We start from the raw sequence: 5,784 nt of genomic DNA, 5'->3' as shown, positions 1-5,784 counted from the left end.
AAGGAACTCATGCAATATTATTCAAAGTGGGTGACCCTGGAGGACATTATGCTGAGTGAAATATCTCAGTCACAAAGGGACAAATTCTGCATGGTGCCGCTGTTGTAGAATGTGTCTGACATCAGGGTGGGGGTATGACAGAAAAAACTGGATAAATTATGTATATTGTATTGAAACAGATGAGGGAAAGAACAGATTAGATGTGACATATGATTGAGTATTATGGTTAGCACAGGAATCCAGAATTAAGGTTGCATAGAGAAGTGTACTTTTTTCTTTTTTTTTTATCTCTTTGGAGGGTGAAGCGAGCTGGTGGGGAGAGGTGGGAAGGGAGAAAATTGCGGCAATGAATGGATGGAAATCCAAAACCTCTGTAAAAAAAAAATCATTAAAAAAAAGGGAAATATTCAATCATTTTTCTTTTTTTTTTACTACTTATAATGCTTTATTTTTACTTTGTACAAAATACAAAAATGCAAATCTGAAGAGTACAGACTAGTAATGACAGGCACACTGCACAACAGCAAATCTTGTCTAGCAAGACATTAGTATTTAAACTTTAGTGAATATACGCATATATAAAACAACAATGACAACAAATCACAGAAAGAGGTGAGCAGTTTAGCAATTTCTACCCCTCAAATAGTGATTAGGGTCAAGACCTTGGATGGTGGGTTGGGGGGAATGATAATTAAAAGGCATATCATGTATTTTTCCATTAAAGAAAAACCAAAAAAAACCCAAAAGCAAACAAACAATTTCTGTTACACTGATTAAATTTCTTCTGAAAAGCCACACATAAAACACAAAAATCCTGAAGTGGATATTTGCAAAGATTCAAGAGGGTTGTTAACCTATGTCACCACTCAGTAGTTTAAAGAATCTTCGAGACGTTTGAAGCCTTTATTCATGCCTCAGTACAGTGTTCCAGCCACCCTGCCCATCTTCCCTCTGAAACACATCCAGACGGCGCTTGTGTCAAAGTCTTTATTCCTAAGAATGAGGTTTGACAAAGGAAGCCGTGTTGGAAAACATTTAACCAGACGATGAACGATGTTGAAACGAGTCTTGTCTTCACAGCAAAGTAGTCTTTGCTTTCCACGGTTGCTTTCCTACCCTCTTCAGGGTTTGTTGATCTGTCCTATGAATAAGATAGCACTTGTAGGATTATGTCGGATGATAAATAGAAAAGGCTTGTCTACTATAAACCAAGGCGGTGACGACCTCGCGATGAGGATGGCAGTAGTTGCTGCTGAAGCTTTAGTTCCATCTTCACTCACTTCAATTTTTGCTTTTTGAAAGATGTGGGAGACATGAAGTTTTTCTGACCTTATTATTTTGGCAAAATTTGCCTTTGATGGATCAAACATCTCGGTAATGCCAAGCACTTTCAGTGGTTCCTTCAAATCTGTTTGCACGGAAGCTGTGAACTTGGGCAGGACCACCTGCACCCTCTTGGGCAACATCAAGCTCATCCAGCTGTCGATGGTCTTGGTGCTGATGTGGGGGATGATGGCCTACAGGGGCGTGGTGCTCTTGGTTGGCAGGGCGATCAGCATGTTGATGCTTTCCCCGAGGTAGGGCAGCTCGATGAAGTTGTACCACAAACCATTGGGGGTGCTTGTGGACCCGCAGTGGAACAAGGAGAGCTGGGCCAGCATGGGCACCAGGTAGGATTTCCCATTCGAGGCCACAAACCCACGCTTCTTGGTGTTCTCAGGTTGAAAGCGCGATTTCCACAAACCCTTGAAGTAGATGGCATTGACGAGGACCAGCCTGGTGAGTGGGTTGCTGAGGAGGTCTCGGGAGATCAGGTTGTCGATCATACCCCTGGTCTCGTTTTTCACCCACAGGTTGATGGAGTCACAGGCGGAGGCTGGATTCTCAAAGCTCATGTTGTGGACTTCACACTGGAACACATCTTTGTTCTTCGTGACAAAGGGCTCTTCCATTTTAAAGCCGTTCTTAACGAATACGCCGTTAGCCACGGTCACAACATCCTTGTTCTTCTTGGAGACGATGGCTTTGTTGATCTTCTTCAACACCTTGCTGACTCTGTTCATGCCACAGCACATCACCGTGGTGAGGTGCTTCTTGGTCTTGCCATCGGCCCCCAGCTGCAACATCCCTAGGACTGACGCGATCCCATGGGGGGAAATGATGACATTCTCATGAGGGCGAGACTTGGCAATTTTGTTGAAAACCTGAATTCTCATGTTGGAGCTGAGTTCCTCGAGGGACAGCGGGTTGAACTGGGAGCACACAGATGTGAAAGTCACCGTGGCCAAGAGGAATAGCAGGAAATGCCAATCCATGGCTCTGTTCAGCAGGGACAACCAGAATTCCCTGCGGCACCAGAGCGGGTCTCGGCGGGCGGACTCAGCGGCCTCAGGCCGTATCCCGGGACAGCTGAGCGGCTCTTGGTGGGGTGCGGGCACGGAGGGCTGCGGTGGCGGTGGCGCGTGCGGAGCCTGCGACCGGCACAGCCCTGTGCAGACCGCGCAGTCAATCATTGTTCTTTTAAATTCTATGTCAGAAAACTCCATCAGACTTTCTGGTTTCAGGAAATCCATTGATACTGTGTCACCCTTGGAAGTGACATCTTACTTTGAGCTTGTGTAGTGTGTGGGATAGCTCACTTTCTTTGAGGCATTGATATGTTCTTGATCTGAAGACAATGCTCTAGAAATCAGTTGGGCACTTGTGTTTCTCTCTGAACTTCTTACTCAAGGGAAATTTCAGTTCAGGACCTGTGAGAGCAGCCTCTTGTAGCTAAGTCTGATCAACCTGCTCCAGATTAAATGCAAGTTGATTGACTGGACATGTAGGCACAGATGTGGAGCTGAATGGGGAGCAGGGCAGGCACAGGGGGTCAGGGAGACCACAGGGGTGGGTCAGCTACTTGTGGGACCTCACTCAGACCTCAGCTATCCAGGTGTGCTCATGAATGGGGTCCCTATACATATTCCAGCTGTCTGTTTAACACCCAGAGGCTCTCACTCAGTGGTCCCTGCCCACCGGCCCTTACTCAGGTGCCCTTGTGCAGCAACCACTGCCCCAGCATGGCCTTGGGTCCAGTGACACCCGAGAAGACTCAGTCAAATTCCCACCAACCCACTCACTTCTGGCTGGTCTGCGGTGTCCACAAAAGTTCAAATTCCCACCAGCCTGTTCACTCTTGGATGCTCTCCCAGGCAGTCGACAGAGCCCAAGAAAATGTAGATAAATTCCCACCAACCTGTCTATTCCTGGTGGAGCCCATGAGAACTCAGCCAAATTCTCACCGGCGGGCTCAATCTTGGGTGCTCTCCCAGGCAATCGGTGGTGCCTAAGAAAATCCAGTCAAATTTGAACAGACACACTTGTTCTTAGTGGGGCTTAAGAGAACTCAGTCATTTTCCTGCTAAACTTTCTCCTGGTGAATGGGTTCCACAGCAGCTCAGATGTCAGCTTCTGGCTTTGGCCAGGCCAGCCCATGGTGTGGTTCTATGTTCCTGTAGCTTAGAAACTAATTGTTCCCAAAAAAGTTATAATTAAAATTCTTACTGTCCACTTTGCACCATGTTGGTCAGTCTCTGTGTTGTGTGAAGGTCTTTCTAGTGGCCCATCTCTATGCAGCTTGCTGCTCCTCTGGCTCTTCACACTCTCTCAATCGCTACCAACTTGGAATCTCCTCTGTCTTTTTCTTATGGAGGCTCTATAGAATTCTGTAAACTTTTGATTTAATACCCTTGTCTGAAATGGTATTGCCAAATGTATTTTCCAAATCAGTAGATTTTTTTTCACTCTGTTGGAAAATGTTTGGTTTTTTTTTTAATTTAAAAAAATTTTCTACTAGTTTATTTACAAAATTTGAATACATTGTTTTCAGGAACAAATTCTGTCAATTTCCCACACCCTCCCATCAACCACATGATTAATCCCCCTCCCCCTGCACATCTCAACGCTCTCCTTCTAATCTTTCCCACACCTCTTGGATCCTTATACTCATTCTACAATAATGATTTTCTATAATATTTTCCTTCTGGAACTGAGTTAGTTCACTCAGTATAACGCTCTCCAGTCCCTCTCATGTTAGGTAATAATTTACAAAATCATTGCTCCTGCATGCTGCATAGTATTCCATCATGTGAATGTATCATAATTTCTTAATCCATTTGTTTGTGGTTAGACATTTGTGCTATTTCCATATTCTTGCGATGGTGAATAATGCTACTATGAACATTGGGGCACTCACTTGTGCCTCAGTTATCATTTTCTCAGGGTATATTCCAAGTAGTGGAATAGCTCTGTCATATGGAATTTCTATGTTCTGCTTTTTGAGGAAGTGCCAAATTGCCTTCCAGAATGGTTGTACCATTTTACAATTTCACCAACAATGTATAAGAGTTTATTTCTCACTGCATCCTCTCCAACATTTATTACTTTCTGCCCTGTTAAACTTTGCCACTGTTACTGGGAGTGAGAGTAGTTTTGATTTGCATTTCTCTTATGGCCAGTGATTTGGAGCATTTCTTCATATGTCTGTTTGCCATTCAAATATCTTCCTTTGTGAAAATTCTTTCCATGTCTTTTGCCCATTTTGTAATTGGGTTATCAGTCTTTTTCTTGTGGAGGCCCAGGGATAGTCTTTAAACTTTTGCTATAAGATTCTTGTCTGAGATGGTATTACCAAATGTTTTTTACCAGTCTATAGGTTTTCTTTTCACCCTGTCAGAAAAGTGTCTTTTTACCTCGGACTAGCACTTCTAAGCTTGATCCCAGTTTGCCTCTTATGAACGTTATGTGTTTTGGCTTTAGTCTCAGGTGCGCATGGGAGTTTAATCTTGAGAAGGTCCTATTTATCAATTTCATCCTCAACAGAATGTGCATTTCTAGCTGTGTTTGGCAGTGTCTTTATGATGTAGACGTGGCCATCTAAGCTTGATCTCAGTTTATCTCTGATGAACTTTATGGTTTTGGACTTTCCCTTCATGTCTCTAATTGACCTTGAATCAATTCTTGTGTATGGTGTGAGATGTGTATCATGTTTCAGATTTCTGCAGGTAACATTCCAGTTTTGCCAGCACCATTTATTGAATAGGGTGTCATTTCCCCATTTGACAGGTTTTATTTTCTCATTGAGTATCAATTGACTATAGATAAATTTCTTTTAAAAAAGTATTTGCAGTGAAAAAGTATTTGCAGTGAAAAAGTATTTGCAGTGAATAAATTGTTGTAAATACAAAATTCAATCATTCTATTTCCAGCTTCATTTCTATCCCCAAGCCTATATTTTCCAACTGCTCTTCCTTCTTCACTTTCCTACTTTACATTACAGTCACCAATTATCATTAACACATTCTGATTGCATGTTTGGTCAACTTCAAACTGCAGAATTTGGTAAAAATTCTCAATTTCTTTCTCCTTGCAACTAGATGTAGGAGCATATACTTGAATAATACTCCTGTTAATGGATCTTCCTTGTGTGCATATGGATATTATTCTATCACTCACAACATTGTATTTCAGGGTAGAACCTGAAATTTACTTTTTTACTATGTATGCAATACCATTCTTCTTTTGCTTTACATTCACTGCATGTTGTTGTTGTTGTTATGTGCCGTCAAGTCATTTCCAACTCATAGCGACCCTATGCACAACAGCCCTAAACCCTGCTCTATCCTGCGCCAACCGCACCGCCCCTGACACACCCATCCCGATTACCCCAGTCACTGAATCAATCCATCTCATAGAGGGTCTTCCCCTCCTGTGCTGTCCCTCCACCCTCCCAAGCATGATGTC

The 5,784-nt window shown here is 43.1% G+C and overlaps 1 pseudogene; it reads right to left on the bottom strand.

Moving 5' to 3' along the window:
- Positions 1–1,121: 1,121 nt before the first annotated feature.
- LOC102855888 lies at positions 1,122–2,315 on the bottom strand (annotated as a pseudogene).
- Positions 2,316–5,784: the final 3,469 nt, after the last annotated feature.

This window comes from Elephantulus edwardii, unplaced genomic scaffold, assembly GCF_000299155.1.
Source record: "Elephantulus edwardii isolate Elephantulus edwardi_28Jun2011 unplaced genomic scaffold, EleEdw1.0 scaffold00298, whole genome shotgun sequence".
NCBI lineage: Eukaryota > Metazoa > Chordata > Mammalia > Macroscelidea > Macroscelididae > Elephantulus > Elephantulus edwardii.
Note: the sequence above shows the minus strand (reverse complement) of the source record. Positions and strands in the feature narration are given on the sequence as shown.